This window comes from Centropristis striata, chromosome 11 (assembly GCF_030273125.1).
Source record: "Centropristis striata isolate RG_2023a ecotype Rhode Island chromosome 11, C.striata_1.0, whole genome shotgun sequence".
Taxonomy (NCBI): Eukaryota; Metazoa; Chordata; class Actinopteri; order Perciformes; family Serranidae; genus Centropristis; species Centropristis striata.
The window spans coordinates 25,013,891-25,040,226 of NC_081527.1; the positions used below are offsets into that span (position 1 = coordinate 25,013,891).

At 37.7% G+C, this 26,336-nt stretch overlaps 1 protein-coding gene across 1 annotated transcript in view; it reads right to left on the reverse strand.

The window, feature by feature from the left end:
- Nucleotides 1-22,238, reverse strand: part of fam110b (family with sequence similarity 110 member B) — a 50,918-nt gene extending 28,680 nt beyond the window's left edge. The window contains exon 1 of the mRNA XM_059343935.1: nucleotides 22,183-22,238. The gene's annotated coding sequence lies outside the window, so the exon portion shown is untranslated. The remainder of the gene's footprint in view (nucleotides 1-22,182) is intronic.
- Between the last annotated feature and the right edge of the window lie 4,098 nt (nucleotides 22,239-26,336).

Here is a 26,336-nt window from a genome sequence, read left to right on the forward strand (position 1 = left end):
TATCAAACTGGTTTTCTAGCGTACAAAATGGAAACATTTATGGTCAAGTTCGACCTCTATGGACTAAATAAATGGAGAGAGACCCTCCGAAAATCTATAAACTTTCAGTCTTTGTTTGTGTATCCGTCATGTTCTTAATAGAGAGAGAATTCTCCTGTCAGTGTCTCGGCCGTCACCCAATCAGCACAGGACATCGCCGAGCAGCGCCGATTTAACATCATACCTTATATGATCACATTACAAATTGTAGTTGACACTGGACATAATTCCCCATACTATGTTACTTACTCAGCTATATATGCTGAGTCTCTGATGCTATGTTAAAGGGACGCTGTCTCTTTAAGTTAGCACCTTCATTGCTTATATTCCAGGTGTTCGCACGTGTTTGGAAGTTAATAAATCGGAATCTCTGAAACTTAATTTATCGCAATTTCCACGCTGGTGACATTTTTATACTGGACGCATTCCAGAGACAGGTTTCACGCTGTGGGAAATTAGCGCGGATACCATCAAGTACTACATTACTGATTGACTGATAACACAGTCAATCAGGTTATGAGGTTGGATTGACTGCGGGGATAAGGCTAACCGCTAGGCTACGTTAGGATAAGATAACAGGGCAGCAACAAGAAAGTACGTTCCATAGCAACCGCCGGCCAGGAGGGCCTATTTCTTTGTAAATAACAATGTTTTATGGATGATTTTTGTTAATAGACACTGTTTAAATTGGAGCATGTCCATCACTATAATATTACCATAGTTGGTAACCATTTAAAACAAAAAGCAATAGCTCACGACAGGCCGTGGTATGTTGGGATTATACCACGGCTAAGGGGCGCTGTTTGGCAAAGTGGAGCAAGTTGTTTTTTTAATAACAGAGAATTAAGGGAAACATACTGCAGCAAATGGCTGACCCCAAAAAATCATATAATAACTTATATTACATATATGTTTATATATTAATTTACTGATATGCATATGACTGGGATCTCACCTGATATCACCTTTATGATGTAGTTTCATTGCCTGCAAATGTACCAATAAACTAGCGACCGATAGTGGATTTTTTTTGTGTGTGTGTTCCCATAATAAAAATTGTCCAATAAATTGACATCGTTGAAGTTTTCACTGTTGAAGAGAGGGATAACGCCATTGCAATTTGCAAAACACGTGGGTCAAGGATTCCAAAAGTAGGGTAAACATCTAGATGTTTTTAATGAATAGTAAACGGCGATAGCTGAAGTTGCCACCAAAGTGTCCTTGTGCCCATTCAACAGGCGTTTGAAAGATGCAATAAGTTAAAAAATAAATATGCATTTGTTTAAAAATGTATAATTTAACAGAATATAATCAAACATAATGGTTTTTAATTTATATTTAAAGAACAAAATCTGACTGAAAATTGATGTGAAAAAATGGTTAAATGTTACGGTAATGATAGAATTGTTTGCATTAAAAATGTGTATATTTTAATAAAATACATTTTGGTGATACCAGCTAACCTTGAGCATATTTAAGTGCTTGCCAAAGAAAAAAAAACTAACTTTTGTTGTTTTTTTATTTAAAAATGTGTTACGGTAATGAATTTTTCTTACTGTGTCTCTAAAACCCTTAAAATTCTTTAAATAGATTATAAATTCATATTAACCAGTGACTTTAGATTGTATATGTGATAAAGGTTCAAAGAAAATATGTATTCAATGCTCTTGGATTTTTGCTATGAGCTGCACCATTTTCATGAGAATCACCCATTACATCTTTGCCTTTCTTACCCTAAGGTGTCTATATACTGCAAGTTAGGAAGTCCTTTACAAAACATAAAAATGTGCATATTACTGTTATCTTATCAGTTATTATTACTTGCATGAGAGGCAAGTAATATTGGTTAGCAGATCGACTTTAAAAAAATCTATATCATGCATCTGTAGTATTTTGCTGCCAGTTAAGGGGCGCACAGGGATCACAACGTGCTTATATTATATGATATTGTTGATAAGTGTGGGGGGTTTCATAAGTAAAGTCTGGTGAATATGAAACTTCTACACACTACACTCAAACAGGTGGACTTACCACAAGAGCAGTTTCTTGAGTTCCACACAGTTATCAAGCATTTGATAACTTGGCGAATGGCGAAGCACAAAATCACAGTACACATTGTTGCAAGACATGGTAACAATAGGTCCAACTTGCCTTACAATAGGCAAAAAGTTACTCCACTGTATCAGCACAACATTTATATTCAAGCATGGAGGGCTTTACAAGTGGAAGTCAAGAAACTGATCGAAGAAAAGCTGTAATCTGAGAATATTCTTAAGAAATCCAAGATGAACATTAAAGAAACTTGAGAAAGCAGCACTGACGCCATGGTTAAGGTTAGAAGCACAAGAGCGAAGCTGACGTCTGACCGAGGTAATGAGTTTATCCCAGAGCTGCAGATCACTTCTTACAGACAGATTTAAGCTCCTGCCTTAATCACTAGGAAACACATTTTATTTAGCAGCTCACCTTGAGGAGCTCACTCAAATAAAATAACCCTATAGGGATAAAAAAAAAGTCTCAGTGAAGATCTTTGAAACAATTTGAGAGGTTTTCTAATAAATATTGTCTATATGTTTGGGATTAGTTTCTGATTTTACATTAGCACTGCTTCCTCTTTCTTACTGGGAAATAGGCTGACATCTCCAGAAAACAAGGATGAGGAAGGGAGGGGATTGGCTGGTAGAAGCTGCTTGGTATTCAGACTTTTGGTGTTCCTCAGGGCTGCATGATGCCAGCTGGAATACCAGACTAAGCAGTGCCAAGATCAGTTCAGAGACTAATCCCTACAAACAAGGAACCAGGAAAGAGATAATATTGTTAAATGATTATTTATTTCCAGGATTATACACAAATAAGAAAGCAGGTCTCTGCAGGGAACTGCTCATGTGTAGGGTAACACACAGTTGATGACAGCATCATGCCTTTGTGATGAGGAAAACACTTGTTATAGATTGATGGTCAGGTGCAAATTATTAAGATCATATGTTATGACACCTGAAAATACAGATCAAAAAGCCCTCAGCATATATACTCAGCACCATACTAGACCATGGCGATCATTTTATCTCCTCACTGCAAAAAAGTGTTGTCTTTTTTCTTAATAATATTTCTTTGAAATACAAAATCCTACATGAAGATGTGTGTCCTGCACACAGAGACACATTTTTCAAAACAGCAACAAATTAGCATATATATATATAAAATAATGAAGTAATAAAAAAATAATAATATTGTGCTACTCATGAACGCTAGTTGGTGCTCCAGTATAATTGGTCTGCCTGAAACTCATCCAGTGAGAAACGTTCTGCGGTGCAAAAATAAGTATTTTTTTAACGTGTTAATTTTTGTGTAATTAATAAATCTTAATTAACGCGTAAAAGTCCCGGCCCTAATATATATTTATATATTTGTGTCAATAGCATATTTAGAAATAACAAGACTGTGTTTTCTCCATGTGACGTAAATTATATGAGACTGTTTTGTTTTCCGCGTGTGACGTAAATTACCGGTGACTGTTTTTCTGCTCTCATCATGAATGAAGCTGGCAGCATGACTTCTACGGTCTGGAATTTTTTCAGTTTCCGAAAAAGATGTAAAACTCGCTGTTTGCAAGACATGCGACGCCGAAATTCCAAGAAGTGGTAACCAACAACGACAATTTAATACAACTAACCTTATCCGACATTTGAGAACGCGCCACACAACAGAATATGAGAAACAAGCCCGGGCAAAACAAATCCCAAAGACACCCGTCACTCAGCTAACCGTAAGTGAAACATTTAGACGCCAGGAGCCTTACAGCAGGGACAGTAAAAGGTGGAGGGATATAACAACAATGCTTATGGAATTCATTGGACTTAACGAGCAGCCACTTTCTGTGGTGGAAGACACGGGGTTCTGGATTCGTAAATTAACTAAATCTTATTTATTTTGATTTTATCTAATCTATTGCAGAACAACTATGGTTTTTCACACTTAAGGTGGTGCACAAGGCTAGATTGTAAATACAGGACAATGAAGATTATTATTAATCTCCCATCGATTCTGTGATCAGCATCGGCAGATTTATGATTCCTGTGATCATTGATCGGATCGGCCCCCAAAAATGCTGATCGGAGCATCCCTAACACAAAACATGGAAAATATGTGTGATGGTGAGTGCCCATAAAAAAAGCATGGTGGGGAAGGTCTGTTGAACACCTCACTCCAAACTTACACTGCAGCCACTGCTGACTTGACCACACTGTTAAGATGCTCTGTCTTTATTAGTTCTGAATTTTGTTTTTCACTGCATGAGAAAATGGACGTTTGTTGTGCAGACATATTTCTGTTTTTTTTGTTCCTTTATGACAATAAACTGAATCTTCTCTATTATATTCTTTGGTTTGTGGACAAAACAAGAGATTTGAGGACGTCATCTTGTGGTTTGGGAAACTATTTTTCAACATTTTATTGACCAAACAACTAATCGATTAATCGTTTAAATAATTGACAGATTAATCGATAATGAAAATAATCTCTAGTTGAAGCCCTACTTTAAATTGATGTAGACTGCATTTCAGTTTGGTGTGTTTTGTTTTGAATGAGGACATTTCGGTCGGTCCTCACTTCTTTAAAAGCTGAGATTTGAGATTTCAGTTTGTGTTAAGGGTTAAAGGTTACATGATAATGATAATTAACTGAAACTGTATTGTGTGGTTACAAAACTAACTAAAACTATAGAGAAAATGTCTTTCGTTTTCTTCTTTGTCAACTTTTTTCATACATAATGATAGGCCTGGGCCGATAATCAATAAATCAATTAATCGCATGATAAATTAAATGAACTCAATAATTTTGCCGGCCTCGATATATCGCCATGCGCATGCGTGTTTGTTTTCCTCGTCTGTTGCCTCCAAGCAGGCTGGATGACAAGAGGGTTCACTCTGTGCTCGATCTCAGCACCTGGGCGCTTTTGTTCCATAGCAGAATGAGCGGAGTGAACCCTCCTGTCAGTCATCCAGTCTCTTTGTCTCTGTGGGGAAGGCTGGGCCGCTAGCATTGGCTACACACAGAGTGCAGCAGGTGAGCCTCGTGCGGAGCAACGCGAGGAAAAAAGATGATTGCAAAGCCAAATACCACAGCCCCGGTGTGGGAATATGTCGGTTTCAAACCGAATGAAAAAGGTGAGCCCATCAACACACGGACGAGCCTGTACGCCGAATTTGTTCAAAAGTGGTGGCAACAAAAAAAGCCACCACAACAAACTTGCATGCCCATCTAAAGCAGAACCACCCGACCCAGTTTTCCCAGCTGGGGAAAAAAACTGCACCTGGAGATGCAGAGCCTTTGTCCCGACAGTCAACACTGGTCGACAAAGTAAATATAAACGGTGTGCGCTCACAGAAAGTGGAGTTTGCTACATCGCAAAATAAATGCTGCCCTTTTAAAAAAAAAAAAAAAAAAAAAAAATGTGTTTTATTTATTTAGGATATTTAAACGTTCTTAAAATTACAATTACAATGGTAAAAAACACTGAGAAATAAAAGTGTATTGTATTTGAAAGGGTGTGCATTATTATGATATATTATCATTTTGACAATAATATCGTTTATCGGCAATAATTTGTGGGACAATATATCGTCCAGCAAAATTTGTTATCGTCCCAGGCCTACATAATGAAGATGGATCAGACAAAGGAAATAAAGGCAAAATTTACTGTGACCTCTTTTAATCTCCCACCCAACAAATACCCCATTACAAAAAACTAAAACTAACACTCAAACTAATAAAAACTAAACTAAAACTAAAGCATTTCAACAACAAAAAATACTAAACTAAAACTAGCAAACTCACTCTAAAAACTCATTAAAACTAACTGAATTTGAAAACAAAAATTCACAACCCAATTAAAACTAAAACTAATGAAAAATTAATAACTATTATAACCTTGCAAGGGAATTCACTATTACAATGAGGGCCCTCACAAAGATAGAAGTACAAGAATGTGTGTGTGTGTGTGTGTGTGTGTGTGTGTGTGTGTGTGTGTAACATTTATATTAGTTGCTAATAAAACCCACTTGTACAGACTGGCATTTGTGCAATGAATTCGTTCTTACACATATTTTAATTTTGTATCCTATTATTTTTGCTTGTTCACTGTTTTTGATGATGTTCTGTTATTTTTGTTTTAACTGTTGTATTGCCTCCATGATAATGTACTTTGTAAAGCACCTTGTAACCCTGGATTTGAAAGGTGCTATAGAAATATAGTAATAAATAAAATAAATAAATAATATATCACACAAAATTGACTACTAAATGGTGGATGAGAAAATAAATATTCCTGTTTTCTTGTGTTTTGGACATGTTTCGGTGGTGAGGTTTCTTCGGGGTCAGTGGTAGTACGAGCTGCTCTCTGACAGAAATACTGCTAACCAGAGCAGAGGACACACAAAGGTTAATCCAGGTTGGTTTTGAGAGCCACAGATAAGACAGTGAGCCCGCTGAACTCTGTGGATTTGGTCTCAATCCAGTTACCACACATACAGACACACCCCACACACACTTGTAAGGATTTTCTATTGACTGGACAAATTCCCAAACTCCCCTACAATCAATGATTTCTGACTCGAATCAACTGCAACTATACGGAAGGGAAGAATAAATTCATGAATGCCAGTTTGTTCTGTTTGTGATTTAAATAGGTTCTCATTTAATCTTCATAAATGTTTATGTACACTGTAATAAATTATTCTGTAGTCATTTCATTTTACTTAATATATTTGATAAAATGTAGTAAATATAAATGCGTCCTTGATTTTGAGACAGTTGTTTAAGTAACTTTAACATAAAAATGTTTGAGATAGAATCTACTTATTTTGATCACATTAAATATAATCTTTATGTGTATGTAATTTTAAATCAAGAGAATTTTGAATGAATCCAACACAATAGAATTAGCCTGTTTTTAATTGACAGGCACTTCCTGTTAAGTTGTCATTAACTCAACTTGTAATGTAGTTAGATTTAATTAATAATATTGCGTGCACTCTGTTGCCTCAATTTTGAGTAGCTATTGTTTATCTTTTTTTTTACAGTGTAGGTTTCCAGTAAATATGTAATTAATTTAACTGGATGTGGATAAAATGAAGAAGGCAGGGTGGAGGTGATTTAGCCATTAATCCAACTAAAACATGTATCATGAATACTGTACCACCAGAGACATGCAGGACAGATTGAATACAAGTCTTAGCATTAGAAAAGCATTGTAGTTGTAGTTTATTTGGATGAAATTATGAATGTGTCACATACAGACCCATACGTAGGACTGACCTCTGGCGGCCAGTGCAAAATAGAATACATTTCTGTATGGTACATGTAATTTCATTTTAAATCAATGTATACATATTAAAAATAAATAGATAAACACCAAAAATGCAGCAATTGAAATATTTAAAAAACAAAACATATTTTCATCACATTGATGCAAAAACTCCAGTAGTTATAAAGAAGGATTTTGTCAAAGAGATAAATATTACGTTATGAATGATATGGTATAATATGGTAGAATTACTAATAGTGTAAATATATATATTGTATTAGCTAGTCGCTATAATTTTTCAATATTAATGTCATGTTTTCATAACTGCTATTTATGCGATAGCTGATGAAAAAAAAATGTTTTTACAGATGTCATCATAACTATAGCTTGGTGGGATAAAATGAACTTTAATATAATTGGATTTTACATTTTGCACTCTCTCTAAAGAATATAAAAACCTATAATAATACCTTTTTTAAGGAAACAGTTGATTTCAGGTGAGTAATATTCGTAGAATTTTGTTTTTCACTGCACTTTTTCATCTGTTTTCTTAAAAAAAACAATTTTATTTTGCCCTGCCTTCATGTATATACTGTAGGTAAGTTATTTAGCCCGATTTGTAAATTTGTAAATAAAGAATTGTGCTTATAAAGATTAATAAGGCCTTAATACAGAACCTTTGAAAGAGCAGGGCCTGGCCCAACAGTCTTCTCTCCAAAAATCAGCTGCATAGTCTTCACATCTATAGCTCCCTGCAATCCACACACAACTGCATGGAGTTTAAAGCAAAACCTGAAAATATCATGGACTGACTGTGCAGCTGGTTACTAACATATTGTAGATGCTGCAGTCTGATTGTAAAGAGTAAGTGTATTCTGCAGCCTCAGTACCCTCACTGTACAGCAGATGTCACTATAAAAATTGCTATTATGTAACGTTATTAACTCACCACATGAATGGCACTAACATGCTCTGATGAACTAATATATCTGAGTGATCCCTGTCTTGTGGGTGATCCAGCAGCATCTGTCTCTACTGAGGAGAGGGTTTTTACAGCCATGTTGTGGTGGATCACAGAGCTGCAACCACATTCCCATGTATCCAAGCAGAAAGGACTTCTCTGAGCTTTATTTCAGGCTTCGAAAGCTGTTACATGTATATACATTTGTTGAGAAGCACATACAGTTTGTCCCTAATGTGGCATACACTAACCTCACTAACAGTAACCTGGGGTTTGTAGTAATGACACACGCACTCTGGATTTTTAAATAACTGCAATAATGTTGTAAAGTATCTAGTTTAACTGATTAGTGTTATGCAATACATCACATTTTGAAAACAACTTTCCCATCTGTTAAAAAAAAAATCATCATATAAACAAAATCTTCATTGGATAGTGAATCCACTGAACTACAGAACAAACAAACTTAAGTTCAGTTCAATTCATTTCAGTCAAAAACTGCTGAGTCAGACTGTCAAGTTTAGTTCTACCTATCAAAAGCTGCTACATAGGTGAGCTAAACTCGCAGTTTTTACACTAGTAAAGCTGTTTCAAGTCTTCTCTCTCATGCACTATGTGGCCTTATTGTAAAGCCTTACTTAATCCTGACAGAGATGTGTTCATATTACATAAATATGAAACATATCATGGGGATTTCTGCACAGCAGCACATTAGTTTTGAGTGTTTTTACTGGACATAAATGGCTCGGCTTGCATAAAAGAGGAGGATTTGGTGTGTTTTTGGTCAGTGTGCTCTTGTCATTTTCAAACTAAGTATTGGTGCACGGGAAAAAACCTGCTTTCAGACTTGCACCAGTCAAATCAATAGAATAGAGATGTGGTACATAGACATTGTGAAGTCAGAGACTTGGGACAAGACTTGGACTTGCTTTTCAAAGACTTGCGTCTTGACCTTTTTCTTTCATGATGAAATCATAATGCCTCAATCACCACATGAACAGGGCTGCTGATGACCTGATGTAATATAGGCCAGTGGCCTTGACGAGGGGGGATCTTTTCTTACCCTCTTACCCTCAAACAATCACTACATGCAGCATTTGTTCATTAATTAATCTCAAGGAAGGAGAATTACTATAACCATTTGGTGCCCCACTTCAGTGCCTAGTGTGTAGAACAGAATGGCAAGAACACTCGCCTTTGTTTTCAGGGGTGGCAAAGTAGAAAGGTTTTAACATCTCTAATCTGATTGGGGCAGCCATCTGGAAGAACCTCCCCCTCTCCACACACACTAACACATAAACACCAGATCCCTGGACTGTCCCACTCTCTGCAGCCAGCAACAGCAAACAGAAATCAACAGAGAGAAAACAAACCTGTAAAAGCCGATGTAACAGATGATGAGCTCTGTTGTAAATAGCATATTTGAATGCAAAGCTGACATGTCATCAGACTGTTTTTTGGAGATTGTTATAGCAATGACAATACAGATATTCAAAGTTAATATGTAAAGTATAAGCTGATACTGCGGAAGCTGAAGGGCAAGCTAGCGTTAGCTAACTTCTCTAACATGAAGCTCCCGAAACGACAATGACGGATAAGTAGGGCTGGGCGATATATTGTTATAAAAGATATATCGATATATTTTTAAATGTGTTATGGAATTAGACCATATCGCATATCGATATACCGTATTTCCTCAATTTAAAGCCAGGCCCCTATTAATGACTGGCCTCATTTAGTAACCGGGTGTAAAAACAATTTGTAGTAAATAAAAGCCGGCCTCTTTTATAAGCTGGGTGTCTTACCGGTGTTATGTCAAAGTCTGTTCCCCCGTCGATATGTATCCCCCTTGCCTTAACCTGCACCAACCTGACCCCTGACCCCAACCAGTCCTCCTTTAAGTTGTTAACATGACCCCAAGTTTACCTTAACCCCAAACAGTTCTCTCTACAAGGCCTAGCCTTAAACTTAAATCCTAACTCCAACCGCGGAGGTGATGCTACGGAGAACACCATTCAGGAAACATCATTTGACGGACCCGCAACAGATTTCAACACAACACCTGTATTTAGAAGTTTGGCCACACGAGTTAGTACTGTAGGTAAATATGGTTGTTTGTCCCGCTGTCCTAGTCATTCTCTGTAAAGTCGAGCTGTTTACGCACGTTCTTCTGGGCTTTTTAGTAGTTTAGACATTTTAAATCCTGCTTAAAATGAACATTCAGCGTGCTGTTCATTGTTTGTTTACATCCGAGTACTTCCAATATGGCTGACATCCGGGTAACTGGCTACAATGCGCTGTGTAAAACACTCTAAAAAGTGCCGGTCAGAGCTGCTCTGATTTTCTTTTTTTAATAAAAGCCTCCTTCCAATAATAGCCTGCCCCTATTATTAGCCGGATCCCAAACTGATTTTTTATTAATAGAAGCCCCGGCTACTATTTGAGGAAATACGGTAGTTCAATTTCTTTGTTCTTTCTTTACACATAAATGCTGCTCTTACTAGGGTTTGTTATATTTAGTTATTTTGTAATGTTCATTATTCTTTTCTTATATAAATATATTTATTTCGGAAAAAGATTGGCCTGTTTTATTTCATGGGTTATGTTTATACATGTGACATGTGATATTTGCCCTCACTTTGCAATAAAAATATCGGATATATATCGTATATAGATATTCATCCTAAATATATCAGGACATGACTTTTGGTCCATATCGCCCAGCTCTACGGACAAGCTAAAAGCACTGAAAACCAGCATCACACCAGCTATTGCTGTCACTACATTTTAGATGTTGCAAACTGTTTGTTGTAGTAGTCAAGTTAACAGGAATGCAGTTACTATTAGGAGTATATTTGAGACTGACAGATATGTGGGTTGAGTGTTATGATGGGCTGATACTGGCCAATCAGAGGCCTGTCTCTATCAGTGTACATGCTGTCATTAAAGCCTTTTGTACACAATATATAATGCAGCAAAAAGGTCACCTAGCGTTTCAAATAGTCAGCAATTGGCTGATGATGTTTATTTATTTATTATTTTCTCAGTTATCATTTATAGAATTGGCTGACAATGTAATACATTGTTTGTATAATGTATAACAATTTTAAATATAATTTATTAAAATGTTATGTCTCAGAAAGTAGCCCTCTGTGAAAAATTGGTGCACAATCCACATAAAAGGTCTATTTTCATTGCATTACATGCTAAAGTAATGCTAACTGCTGCTAACTTTAGCTGCGGTCAGCTGGCCCAGTAGCCCTTCTCCTTCTGTAAAAATATCAATAAAGAAGCCAGTGTGGGGAGAGTCACTCACACACACACAAACACACACACACACACACACACACACTGTTGGTGATGTGGCAAAGTGTGTGTGCTCATCTCCCTCAGTTCTGTTTATGTGGAAGAAGTGTGTAATATAAAGAACACAATTACAAGGAGACGTCATACAAGGTAATTTCTAATAAATATGGATGGACTTCTGGCTGCAGATGGTGATTGGGCTATGGAGCTCCGTGGTGCAATGGGTAGATGCTAAAGGAAGCAAGCAGCACTTCCCAGAAGCCAGAAACAATGTGTAAAGACGCTAAAACATTATTAATTTGTAGTCTCCAAGCAGAGATAAGATGACCTGATGCCATCCTCAGGTAAACGTGATTTCATATGTCAAATTGGTGGACTACATCAATCCATGTATCATTCGTTCTTTCCATTTTCAATTGGCAATCAAAAATCAAATAATGAAAAATTTACTGGTTATTTTGTTATTTGTTTTTTATAATAACACAAAAAAACGAAAAAAATGCTTGTTTTTTCATATTTCAATATTAGGCTCAGATAAAAAATACGAAAATGGAAAAACGGGCACCAGGATTGAATTTTATTTTAATATTTAATTGGTCGGGTTTACGTGACCCGGAAGTTTGACTGCTGTCAAGTGAGCCGTCATTCTCTTCTCCGTAGTCAAACCAGTCGTCTGTGTCTACAATAGGTAGACAGAGAGCCTAGTTTAGTTTTTATTCATTATTTATGATTATTTCAAATGAAACATTACATTGCAAACAACCCATATACAGCCTCTAACTCTCACTAGGGCCCTGATATTTAACCTGGAACAAACTGCAAACTTTGGAACCTTATCAAAATGTACAATTACTTCAAGACTTCAAGAAAATGGTTGGGTTGATCTACATTAAAATTAACTCTACACAAAATTCACTAAGAGATGAGATTCCTCACAGCAGTGAGGAATCTCCCTAACCCTAACCAGTTAAACAGCCATTAGCCTCTGTCAGCAGCTAGCCACTGCTCCACAGTCTAGGTCTTCATGATAGATGGAAGGAGGGATAAAGAAGGAGGAGGAAGACTAGTGGGAGGAAGGCTTACACAGCTAAATCTGACTCAGTTTATTACATGTCGTGGGCAGCCTTCTTTCTTCCTGATGCAGCTCGCAACTTGCAGGTCGAAGTTTTTTTTACAATATGTATCCATAAGGTTTACTGGAAATGGAACACAAGTAAATAAGTTGTGCTTTCATCCGAGTGAACACAGTTAGTGATATAACTGAATAATGTTTTTATAGACTCTGAGGTCTCAATCTGCACCTAGTGTGAGGCAGAGGGACTGAGGCGCAGAATAGAGTTTCTAAAAAGGCAGAATGAATACAATTTGTCCGTTGGGGTTTGTAACATATCAATGAACGTTGCTAGTACAATTTTTGTGTTTATATGATGCGCTTGTTTAAATGTTCCTATGCAATAAGAATAAGAATTGCTGACTGTTATTCATTTTAAGTTTTAATTTGATTTTAATTGACAGTCTGCATGCAAGCTGTGTAGCATTTTTTTTTTTTTGCCTGGGAATAGGGGCAAAATTACATCCATTAAACTTGATCATCTTGCCAGTCCTGTTTTGCCTAACAGAAACATTAAACTCATTCTTATCGTCTGGAGGATACAAAGCATAGATGACCTTTTCTAAATCTGCAGGCTTCACTCCTGCAACACAAACCTTTGAACACATTTAAATGCTGCAAAGCTTTTTTTTTTTTTGCATGTCTCTTCATTCTGTTTAAGCCCAGTATCTCTGCATTAGGGATGGGCAAAACCTGCCAACTCCATTATCTGTAACGTTAACGGTCAATTATCGATTAATTGCTGCAGCATACGTGCGCAATATGTATGTTTTGAAAATGGATGCTTTTATTTTGAATGGACGAAAAGCGACTTGACAGTCATAAAACTTGTCAGTCGCAAGACTAAATCAACTGAGATTAAACTGTAAAGATGACGTCAAGGAGTTGAATGTTTTATGTTCTAGCCCCCCAAGAGGCATGAGGTTAGTTTTCACAGTAATCTTCATATTTAAATGTGTTTTATGTTTACATAAGTTTTGGATCAAATTAAACCTAGTAATTCATGCTAGCAAGGTTTGATACAGTAAGCTAGTTTTGCTCCTCTTTTTGCAAACTGTAGCTTTATCCAACTTAATTCTCAGCTCATTGGCTTATTGACGTACAGCCGCAGAACTGAACGCTCGGCCATGTTTCAGTCCAGTGATACTGATACGTCATAGATAAAATTAAAATAAAGAAATACACAGATTGATTAAAAATTCCACGTGATCGACCAAAATCTTAATGATCATTAATCGATCATAGGGCTGGGCGATATGGACCAAAAGTCATATCCCCGTATATTTAGGCTGATTATCGATATACGATATATATCCTGATATTTTTATCGTATTATTCATAGTGAGAGCAAACGTTCAGTCAAAGTCAAATATGTCAAGTCACAAGTAGTTTTACTGAAACCGTTTATTTAAGCGAACATAAATACTGTATAACAAAGAAAAATCTAAGCTCCATAAAGTGCACACTTAAATAAGAAAAATCTTAAATAAAAATAGCCTATGAAATGAAATAGGCCGATATTTTTCTCAAATAAATATATTTATATGGGAAAACAATAACGAACATTACAAAAGAACTAAAAACTAAAAAAAAACCTAGTAAGGGCAGCATTTATATAAAGAAAGGGAAAAAAAATTGAATTATATATGCAATATGGTCTAATTCCATATCACATTTAAAAATATATCGATATATCTTTTATATCGCTATATCGCCCAGCCCTAATCGAACATTGATTCATTATTCCCATCCCTTCTCTGCATAGTTGCAGAACTGCAGCTAGGAGAGTTTGCTGGGAGGAAAGTGGACTTGGTTCAGAGATGGACATTGATTTACCTTCAGTAACAACTTTAATTCAGCCAGTGCAAACCACAGGGCCAGGGGTCTGATCCTGGACCGCCCCGGCTCCATGCCAGATCAGCAAACTTTCACTTGCTGCTGTTACACAGGGTGGGCTCAGCACCGCCACCAGCCACAGCCCACTGTGACCCCCAGCTGAAGTTTGTGCTGACTGAAATCCAGTTGCAACATCGGCTAACTGAATCCATCTCCAGAGCGGCCATCTGCTCTCCTCCAGACCTAGTCCAAGTCTCGCAGCAGCGGGGAGTGAGGCAGATTGACCGCGGGGTATGCTAGCTAGTTAATCTCATTGGTAGTCTGATAAACAGAGATAGAGAGTGAGAGTGGGACAAGGAGGGCTGTGCACCGAGCTCTTACATTCACTAAGATTTAACAGCAAAACTTGTTTTTAAATCAAATGGCAGTCAGTGTTGATATTGTGGAGGGCCACCACAAACCAAGATTTCTCAATGTGGAGATTTGTTTGTGGTGATCATGCGGCAACTTCCTGGTTTGAGCAGTGAAGCAAGCCTTAAGCCTACAATCTTTCCAAAAAATCCAACAGGGGGCGCCAAAGAACTCCAGTCCTATCTAACTCAATACAAAAACTCACTTGATTTACTACTTCAGAAAAAATATATTATTTGGAAAAAATAATAGTCTCTTTTGGATGATAAAACAGGCAGTGATTTGGGGTGTGGCTACCTTTGATTGACAGGTCGCTAACACGGCAAGCTGTCAATCAGAATAGAAGCGAAGAAAAACTGCATATTACAGTTAGGGATGTGCATTTCAGGCAAAACTACTATTCGATAATCGTGGGGTACTAATCGATTAATTTTCGAATATTCGGTAATAACCCCCCCACCCCCCACCAGCGAAGCAGTGTTCGAAACTTTGTTGCTAAATTTAGCAACTTTTCAGACCCCCTATTTTTCAAGAAAGACAAATCCATCGACTCATTCTTACTCTTCCGAGCCGGAGGCCGGCTTGTTAAGAAAAGCCGCCGTTAGCGGCAGTTAGCTCTGTAGCAGTACAGTGTGTATGTGCTGCTGCAGGAGGTGTTCACTTAATGATCTCTGTTTGTTTACAACAAGCACCAGACACCCGGTTAATTCACAATCACAATGTTTATGATCAGCGGAGACTCATAATTAGCCATGCTGCTTTCAGCTGCTGACGTTGTGTACAGTTAGCGACGGCGAAAACCATACGTCACCTCCAGAGTCTCTAAACCCCTCTGGGGGTAACTTGTCTCGCCGTGGAAAACACCCTCTCCTCTGTTTGTTTCTTCTTCTACAGTTTGGCATCTAGCCCGCCACACTGTATCATCAAATGCTAGGCTACCCCCATGTGGAAGGCACCAGTAATACAACTTTTTTTTTTCCAGATTTGATGAACTATTTGATTATTTATAATTTAATGACGATTCGAATATTCGAAAATCGATGCCCATCCCTAATTACAGTATAGTATATTACATCTAAATTGCTGTGGATGTGTTTGCTGTGTTTTTGACTCAGAACTTTGACCCTTTTTCAGTCCATGAAAGTTTATTCGAACATTTTGTAAATGTAAAAATGACTTGTTCAGTGTCCGGTTGTAATAAAAGACACTCAAAGGAGTGGGCTGTTCAATTTCTCTGGGAAGAAACATACATTTTGTTTTAGTGTGAACAGTTTATTGTTAGATGCGCCTGTCCAAATATGATCTCTCCTGGTTTAAAAAAACAAAGATGGCGACAATGTAAAGCAAGATGACGACAGCTGTAACGTTGAACCCTATGCTTCAAACAGGCACACAAACCAATGAGTGATGTCATGGTGACTATGCCCATTATTTATATACACTGTAAAAAATGTTTGTTTAAATTACAGTAAAACAATGTCAAACTGCATGAAAAATAGGGCATAAAATTAAAAATTCCATATCACCATAGTAGACACTTTTAATTACCGTAAAACAAGGAATAGTACAACACTTTAGAAAAAATGTAGAAAACAAACAAAACAAGTTTTACTGTAAAAATATACAATTTTCATGTAAAATGGATGGAGAAATTCCATATTGCCACAAGGACACAATTAATCTAAAAATAAAGGGACTTTTCAGTTTTTTTAATAATATTTACATTTAAATTTACAGTAGAAATCCCACTAACTGTAATTTTTACAGTGAAGCAACCACAGCTGCCGGGATTTTACCGTAAATTAAACAGATTTTTTTTTACAGTGTACAGTCTATGGTGAATGACTATGACTGCACAAAATTTATGTTGTTCTAATAGGACATAATTTGGCAGGGGAAGAATCTGCTTCAGTGGATCAACCAAACAAAGTCTACACATGGGGAAATGCATATTACAGTCAAGTGTAAAAAAATTCATACATCGCAAAAAAATGATCAAATCCCTTTCAAGTCTTCTTTAAAACTGCAGCCCTAGACAGCACTAAGGCTCCAGTCAGAGCCAGGAAAAAGCCTGACTGTTAGTGTTTGCAAAGACTAAATTATCCAGCATTACTCATCAAGACTGCAGACAGAAGTGGAGCACTGTCAGCAAGGTTCTCACAGTGACCCTGATGAAAAATTCCAACGACTTTTTCTTGACTACAATAACTAGGTCGAAGGGCCTCAATAACCAAAACACTACAGATCAGACTGGATGCAAGGTCATGTCACTCCCGTCTACATATACAACATGGAAAACACAAAAATCTAACTGCACAGGCAGATTTAGAATAAATTCACTTAGTTCAAGTGTTTTTACAAACTCTTGAATGTGAAGAGAGGCAGCATGGGGACTGAGCAATGTAAACCAACCCCTGCAACCTTTTCTGAACACAGTAGATAAAAAAATCTGCTTATTCTTTCACACTTTTATTGTTTATATCGTTTGTAGCCCTAACTGGAAAAAAAGCAATATAAGGAATGCTGGATTTGGTTCAAGTTTCTTGTCCAGGCACCATGGCAGGATTACTGACTGGGCAAAGTGGATAACTGCCCTGGGGCCCCAAAACTCCAGTGCCTCCAAAAGCTCCAGGCTTACTGTCTGTCAGCTGGTTTGTGCTGATTTCATTGAACATTTGTTCGGAAGTATGCAGCACTACAGCACAATAAACTGATAAGGTGGATAAGGACTCTATTATATGCTGCCTTTTATGGTAATTATCAGTTATAATCAGTGTGTGTATCAAAATCTATTTTTGAGACATTCATTTAAATTGTGTGTGTATATGTTGTATATTCCTGAATGTATGTTTTTATAAATATGTTGCTACAGCAAATCTGGGGACAGGTAGTTTTTTAGGGAAGGAGTTAGGTTAATAGGGCCCCAGCAGCTCATTGTCCCTAGGACCCTTTAGCACAGGGATACTCTACTTGCTTTTACTGGGGGCAACTCTTGCAAAATGATAGGAGACAAGGGGCCAGTTAGTGTGGAATTTTTCTGAATTCCTCTTCAGGGATCAACCAAAATGTTCATTGTCAGGATTTTTTTTCCAGCAACCCAAAATCAAAGCATGAAGTAATTTTCCTCAGAATTTAGTAGGACTTATAAGGGACACAGGTAATGTTTTTGAATTAAATATATTCCAATTAATCTAAATTCTGTGGGCTGGTTAACACTGTTGCCTTGCAGCAAGAGGGTCCGCGGTTTGAATCTGGCCTGTGGCTCTTCTGTGTGGAGTTTACATGTTCTCCCCATTTCAGAGTGGGAATGAGGCCCCGTTTACACGAAGGGAAAACGCAGATATTTCCATGCAGTTTGGCCTCTCATTTACACCAAAACCCAGTTTTTATCACAGAAAACGATTATTTCTCAAACCTCCGGGCAAAGTGGAGAATTTGGAAAACTCCGGTTATGTGTTGTCATGTCAACTGGGAGAAACGGGGTTTTAGGTTCTCACGCTCATTCTATCTAGTTGTTTTGAAAGGAAGAGGAAAATCGCTCATGTTATTCGTTGTTGATTCTGAGGATTCTGATTGGCTTGCATGGCTTTATCCTTCTCCCTACACTGCCGCCCATAGGTCTGGCATAGTTATAATTGTGCTCGACGGCGTATTTATGAGGATTGATGTAAAAGACAACTTTTTTGAAAATGGAGGGGGGGGGGGGGGGGGGGGGGGGGGGGGGATATTCATTTTTCTAAATACCCTGCTATAAATGTGGCCTCACAATGAGAGTGTGAATGGTTGTCTGTCTCTATGTGTCAGCCCTGTGATAGTCTGGAGACCTGTCCAGGTGTACCCCGCCTCTCGCCTGATGTCAACAGGGATTGGCTCCCACGCAACCAGAGTTCAGCTAAATGGTTTAGGATAATTAACCCATTTAGGCCTAAAACACCTGGAAAAAATGCCCGTAAAACCTCTGGGCGATTTTAAAATAACCCCCTAAAACCTGAAGTTTTTCTGGAAATTGAACAGAAGTGTCAACGCTTCCTACTAAATAATAGATTTTTCAGCCTCTGTAGCAGATAGAAATGAAATTCAAAAAGTATTTGAGAGCTTATAGCTGTTATCTCTGAGCTCCCTCCGCTATAGTCGTCCTCTTCTATGATTTCAGTTCTGGAAAAGTCCCATGATGCATTGCGACACTCCCACATGTATTCTGATGCATTTCATTGGCCAAGAGACTGAAAATGGGTGGAAAAAACTACAAATACTACAAAACTTTAATGGTAGAACGCAACAGCGCTCCTGGTTTTAATGGTAGAAATGTGATAATGCTTTCCCGGCTGAAATGGGTTAATAAATGAATAATCTCATTCCCACACATGTATTTTGTATGTGCTCTGTGTTAACATGTGTTTACGGTTATGTGTATCCTAGGTGGTTTTATTGCATTTACAGCTCAGAACAAAGGGAGGCACTTCAAACTAAAGTGGAAGCTGCTGTCTGGTGTGGCTGACTGCAGTAAGCTAGCCCTCACTGGGATCTCTTTGGTCAAACCACCTGCCACTAAAGTTGGACACAACACAGGCATAGGCCTGTTACCATAATTACAATATTGACTTGTCCAACTCAATAACAGTTATGAAGGTCATGTCTGTTTATTGTACAATATCGCCCATTAAATGTTGCAAACCAACATGATGCCATAAAAACAGCTGGTTTTTAAGACTTGGGGGCAGCTCACAGCTCCTTTGCTGGATAAACAGAGAAAAAAAAAATACTCAGACACATTTTACTATGATTCCTTGCACCGCTTCTGTCCACTTGTTTGCTCTCTGTGTTGTGTGAGTTTGAAATTGTGTAGCTCTTTGAAGCAGTGAACTTTGAATTTGAATTTTGCTATTATATTATCATTATAACATGGCATTAAATGGTCTTAAAATAATTATTTCTGGGACAATATATCGTCCAACAAAATGTGGATATTGAGACAGGTCTACACAGGCAGAGCAAAGTCTAGGCAATTGAATCTGTAACATTATTGAAATATTTATTTATTTACTTTTTACTTTTTCAAGCACTGGACTGACGGATTTACTGGAAACTGGCCCTGGTGCGAGTAGAGGAGCTGACCCGCCCTCAGTGAAACACTAACAGAGCAAGCTGGGGACGGAAGCAGTGTGCCTGTAAATATAACCCCAAACACAGCAGTAGAGTTTTGTTATGTCCATTCGGCATAGACACTGTGAAACTCCTGGAAAAGGGAAACTCTTGATGGTAAATTTCATTCACATTACACTAAATTCCACTATATTCCATGTTTTACAGTGGATTCAATTGTATTAGTAAATCCTACAATTCTGTCTGTTTTCTGAATCACAGAAATCATAGGGCACTAATATTGTAAAACATCATCCATATAGAGAACCGGAGCTGGAAAATCCTTCAAGGACATTTAGAGCCGCTGTTTTGGAACATTGTGGTTTCCAAGAAAGTTACTGTAACACTAAACATAGTGCCAACAAATTGGGTTTATCCCTGGAAAACATAATATGTTCATTTGTAATGGCAACACTTGAATGTGTCTATTATAAAGCATTGATTATATTACTTTATGTGTGCTTTAGAAGTCTATTCTCACTGCAGTAAGCAAGTCATCTGGTTTATATTTTGCTCTGTATGAATGATCACAAGCTGCAGTCATCCAGGAATTATCCACGCACCTACTGTCATCATCTATGTATGGACCTCCAGGGCTCCACTGAGTTATTGAACTGTTAGTACGCAAACATAAAGTATGAAGACAAACTCATGAACTGAAAGCAAGAAGCTTAAATTTCGCTGCTGGCTCTAATGGTCAATTTAAGGCAAACATGTGTATGCTACATTTGTCTTTTTGGACAATTATTTTATGAAATTGAGTCATTATTACTGAAGACTCAATTATTACACATTGACAATTATGTTTCTATCTTATTTTTAAATGATCTAAAAGCCACCACTTTCCCGGCTGTAGTCAAACCTACCAAGCACTGACCCCAAAACCAAAGTATGAATCTACTTGCGGATTAGAGGTCGACCGATATATATCAGCCGGCCGATATATCGGACCGATATTTGCGTATTTTATTTGTATCGGAATCGGTCGATACGTGTGTGCGTTCGCCGATCATTTAGCCCATTTCACTGAGCCACCATCAGGCAAGGCTCGGTGCTACATCTGCCATTCTCTGGTGAGCTGCTGCTGATACCGGAAAAAGGAAAAACACATCAAATATGTGGACTCATCTGAGGCGCCACCACCTCGAGGCCCAGAACAACATACACATTGTTTGATATCCAATTGTTAATATGTTTTGTTAATAAATGTTTCTTTTTTTGTTTAAATTGAGACTTGTGTAACATTTGTTATCATTGTGTAATTTGTATCATGTAAATGGAGGGAGAAAAGGCAATATCAGCTTCAAGAATCAGCCCAAAAAAATCAGCAGCACATATCGGGGATCGGTTAAGACTGATGACAAAATAATCGGTATCGGCCTTAAAAAACACTATCGGTCGACCTCTACTGTGGATGTGATCCTTCATTCACATACAGAGTGCGTAATACAAAGTATGCAAAGACTGAAACATATCACTAACAGAAAGTGGGATGGACACAGGGTTGCATAAGACTGGAGACAAACATTGAAGTGTCCAGCACAAGAAGAGAAATGCTCCATCCTATGACAGTATCAGCTGATAGGTGCAGGGTGCACGTGTCAGGATCTGCACATTAGCAGCTGACACAAACACCATCTACACCTGCTTGCATGCGTGCGTGCGGGCGTGCGCGCGCTGGTGGTGATGCAATGCAATGCCAAACCCCCACCGATAGATACAGCAGCAGCACCATGGATGTATTAAGCACCAAACGTCTGTGTGTGGCTTGACCTGGAAGCTAACTGTGTAACACCACACCAAAGCTCACATAGCTAACACATTAACACACACACACCACACTTACATTATCTCCATAGCTACACTGACAAATGCTGCGTTACATTAAAATGTCTTAGCTGCTGCCTGTATGACAGCATGCCGAACAATAGCCATATTTTCGACATGACTGGGAATGAAGAGAGAGAAAAAAACGGCCCTGCGTATCGTCAGAGGCTTCAGTAACGTTTAGTCATTCTGGTCCTGACAGACAGCCAAGTTAGCATTAGAACCAAGCTAGTTAGCCGGCCTTACCTGGATATCCAGCTCCAGAAAACAAAGGATGCTCTGCGGTTTCTGTCCGTTAGGTTGATGCGTCTCTTCGGCCTGACAGCATCCTGTTCCAGCCAGCAGCACCCTGTCAGCTGCAAACAGCCGCTTCCGGTTACACCTTTCACAGTAAAAGGACTTTTTGTGTTTTGCCTGACATTGTCATTTACTATGTTTAAAAAGGGAAAAGATTTTAACCAAATATAATTTGCCTTATTGAGCCACTTGAAACATATTGACCAAGAGAGAGAGAGATAGATAGATAGATAGATAGATAGATAGATAGATAGATAGATAGATAGATAGATAGATAGATGGATAGATGGATAGATTGATAGGTATCTATGCCTTTAAATAAACTTCATGAGTTCATAATAAATGCATCAAAACCATCATATCGTTTTATTTGCTAAATGATGCTCAATTTTCCAACGTTCATCATAAACCTTGTTTTTTTTTTAACATAAACAACATTGCAAATGATAAAATGACTGAACATAAAAATAACCTACAGAATTATTTATTGAGGAAGTTTTACTATCATTCATGAATGAAGGTGCACCATGGTTTAGACCTTTTAACATAGACTTTACAGTGTCCCACATTAGGCAAATGACTGTTCCACATTAGGAAGCTGCACATTTTCTCAGAAAGTTTGGCACTAAGAGCAATGATATCTATATAATTTCTTTTATGAATGTGTTATCTGCATTTTTTCTTTTGATTTGATGAGGACACCCCCGAGGGTTTCAAAAAGGTATTGGATGTGGATTTAATGTGTTGCCTTCACATCGTAATATTCTACAGAAGTCTGAAAAGCAAAAAATGTCCCACATTAGGGCAATCCACCCTAGATAGATAGATAGATAGATAGATAGATAGATAGATAGATAGATAGATAGATAGATAGATAGATAGATAGAATATTATGTATGGATAAAATATTAAAGAATATAGAAACATCTGATTGGCTATTTTTTCACAGTAGCATTTGCCTCCCAAGTATTTAATCCTGCCCATGCTTTGTTTTGAAGGTTTAAATCTGTTATTTCCGGTTATAAATCCCACTAAGGCTGGCTAGCTTGACAACACTGCCAGCAGCTCAGTCTCCGCAATGAGAGCGATAGATGAGCTGAACGGGACCGGAGAGAGGGCCTTACTGCCCTGTAATACCTTTTACATCCACTCTAAACATTTACACTCTGATAGATACATTTTCAGTGTGATTTCCTTTATTGTATCCCAACAACTGTTTGTATTTTTATTATATTTCAGTAGTTCTAATTATGGGTCAGTCAGTTCTCCCCTTTTATTCTGAATGGAGCGGTCCAGTCATTAAAGGGCCAGTGCGTGTGAGCCCATGGTCGACAGACCACATTGACTGCTTCCCATTTATTATAGCAAGCGAGGCTAAATCTTTCCATTATGTACTATAATTTCTGAGACGGCCCTAATACACAAATCTATAGTTTTTCTTTAAACATTTTTAACCAAGGGGCAAACAGGGGCAGGCCTGATGAGTGGAGCAGTGCAGAAGTGCCTCAAACCTGCATTCTACCTGGTTGTAATGCAGAACCAGCAGGATGACAGGATGAAAAACAGCTTCTTTCCCTGGGCTGTCACAACTCTCAACACTCATACAGGACATATTAATTAAAATGTGCAATAAAACGGACACGTTCAATTCAATTGATATTTGCAAAACATACAATCTACCTCATCTATAAATTATAGCATTTTCAGTAGTCATTTATTTATTTTTATACTTACTTATTCCATCACATGTCCTTCTTGTTCTTGTTTTGTCCTTAGCTCGGTATTTTTATGTGTTTTTTTTAATGTTTTTATATTTTTACTCATGTTGTTTTGAGTTATGATTGTCATAACTATGCACTGCAGTGGCACTTTTCATTGTATAGTGAATTATATAATGACAATAAAGGCTACTTGATTTAGATTGATTTTGATTTGAAAAATGTTTGCCTAATCCCTCTCTATCACTAGTCTTCAACTCTTGAATACATTATGGTGTTCATTTGGTAAATCGTGGTCTTATTTAGAGTTAAACAGCAATAAAGCAAGCTAAGCTTTACTGCAGTATAACTTCCACAGTGCACACATGCTATTTCCTTCTTAAAACTTTGACCCTTTCATAGTGTGTTTTCATTTCATCAAAGTTAATTTTAACAATTTGAAAAAAACAAACAATATGGAGACACCCAGAAACCAAAATGGAGATGGTAAAATGCAGGATTGAGGCCAATTTATACAGTCTATGTTTAAAACCAGAGGCCACAAGCCAATGGGTGACGTCACAGTGACTACTTTTACTGTTTTCTATTCACTCTATGTTTTTAACCAAGAACATAACTTTTTGATCTTCGTCTTTTCATGTCATGATTTGGCCGTGATGAGAACAACAAAGAAACATGTTATAATAAATTCATTACTAAACATAGTCATAGTTTATGTGCTCTGGGGTGGTTTGATGATTTGAGCAAGGTGCTAATGCTCTAATTAAAAGGCATTCCAGGTGTATAACATTGCACTTCCACAAAATTGGTGCAAAAGACAGGTCAAAATGGTGCTCATTCACTCAGAAAAGGACCAAACTATCACAATCTCGTGTCACCATCAGTTTGTAATGCAGACCTTCTACCACATACATTCAGATAAAGTAAAAATGACAAAATGCTGGAAATTCAGCAGCATTAAAATAAAAACTTTTAGTTTTCAAAAGTGCTGTTCAGTTGTTTATTAAATTCACATAATTAGAGCCTTTCTTTGCTTCCATAACATCAAACAAAGTCCTTGGACACTGAAGATGACACGGATGTGCGACTGTTTAACATCTCGTCTCAAATCCTGAAGGTACAGTAGAAAGTTAAAGACATGCCTAGTTCAGCATAAAGACAAGAAGCTTAGGAAAACAGCTAACCCAGTTCTGTCCAAAATGTAAAAATACCTGTTTTGTTCAGTACTGTGTTCACAGTGTAACTACACCCCCTTGTGGAGGTTTAAGAAAAGCAGTTAATTAGTGAGATGGATATGAAAAACATTGACAAACACAAGTTAATACTTCATCTGGTTCATGGCCACTCAAAAAAAAACATTAAAATACCCACCAACACCTTGATCTTGAGCCCTGACTGGCTTTTTAAGCTGATCATCTTAATACTTCACCTCGAGGCCTAGAACAACATACACATTGTTTGATATCCAACTGTTAATACGTTTTGTTGTTTTGTTAATGAATGTTTCTTTTTTTGTTTAAATTGAGACTTGTGTAACATTTGTTGTCATTGTGTCATTTTTATCATGTAAATGGAGGGAGAAAAGGCAATATCGGCTTCAAGAATTGGCCCAAAAAAATCAGCAGCACATATCGATGATCGGTTGAGACTGATGTCAAAATAATCGGTATCGGCCTTTAAAAACCTGTATCAGTCGACCACTAGTGAGAGGTGTTCACGATGGATTTCAGCTTGGCTAACATCCTCCCCGTCTCCTCGATGGTGTCCAGGGGACAGTCCAGGACAGAGCCAGCTCTCCTCACCACTTAGTTGAGCCTCTTTTTGTCCCTCTCCGTGCCTGCACAGCCCCAGCAGACCACTGCATAGAGGACATAGACTGTATATAAATAATGTACGTAGTCACCGTCACACATTGGTTTGTGGCCTGTTGGAAGCCTCGAGTTCAGTGTTACACTTGTCGCCATCTTGCGTCGCCGTAATGGGGCCATTATTAGAACTATTGACATCAGATTGTCTTGAAGATGATTGAAGATGATTTACTAGTGATTGAGACCAAAGTGTTGTCCTTAAAAAATTGTCTGAGGTAATAAATCAAGTGAGAAGTTTTCAAATTTTGCACTGAAATGAGGATGATGATGATTCATGTGGCTGTCCAATCAAACACACAAACTCATTATCTCAAGACGGTTGAGTGTCTGTCTGCTGCATGCATGAGTAGCACCTGCAAACACATGGCCAAAAATAGACTTAAAGCTTATTTTTAGATAGCCTCTTAACTAAAAGGCTTATGGACCACTCTGTACAAAATGTCTGTAGATTTTACGGTGAAAAACTGCTAAACCATGACAGTAAAAGACCATAAAATGATAAATGGGTTAATTCAGT